The sequence below is a fragment of the Malurus melanocephalus genome, unplaced genomic scaffold (genome assembly GCF_030028575.1).
Source record: "Malurus melanocephalus ecotype Western Australia unplaced genomic scaffold, MMel_1.1 scaffold_1763, whole genome shotgun sequence".
NCBI lineage: Eukaryota > Metazoa > Chordata > Aves > Passeriformes > Maluridae > Malurus > Malurus melanocephalus.
The window spans coordinates 10,221-10,592 of NW_026624995.1; positions in this window are offsets into that span (position 1 = coordinate 10,221).

Here is a 372-nt window from a genome sequence, read left to right on the forward strand (position 1 = left end):
TGCTCCATCGGGGATCCCCCCACGGGCCCACAAGGCCCTCCAGGGGTCACTTCCCACTGATCCGAGCCCCTCTCACACATCCTCTGCTCCATCCCAGACTCACCCACAGCGGCTCCTCGGACTCCTGCCCGGCCTGGGACATTCTGGGGCTGTTCCTCCCCCGACATTTGGAGAGCGCCTCAGGAGAGCTCTGCGTGCCTCAGAGACCCCTTTATACACCCTGGGCAAAGCCCGCCGCTCATCCCCATTGACTGACTCTTCTGCCACTCTTCATTCCTGAAGCTGATTGGTCAGAGTAGCACCAGGGGACAATTCCCCTCAGCCCAACATCGCTTTGATTTCCCCCAAAAAGAGAAAACAGCCCCAAATTCC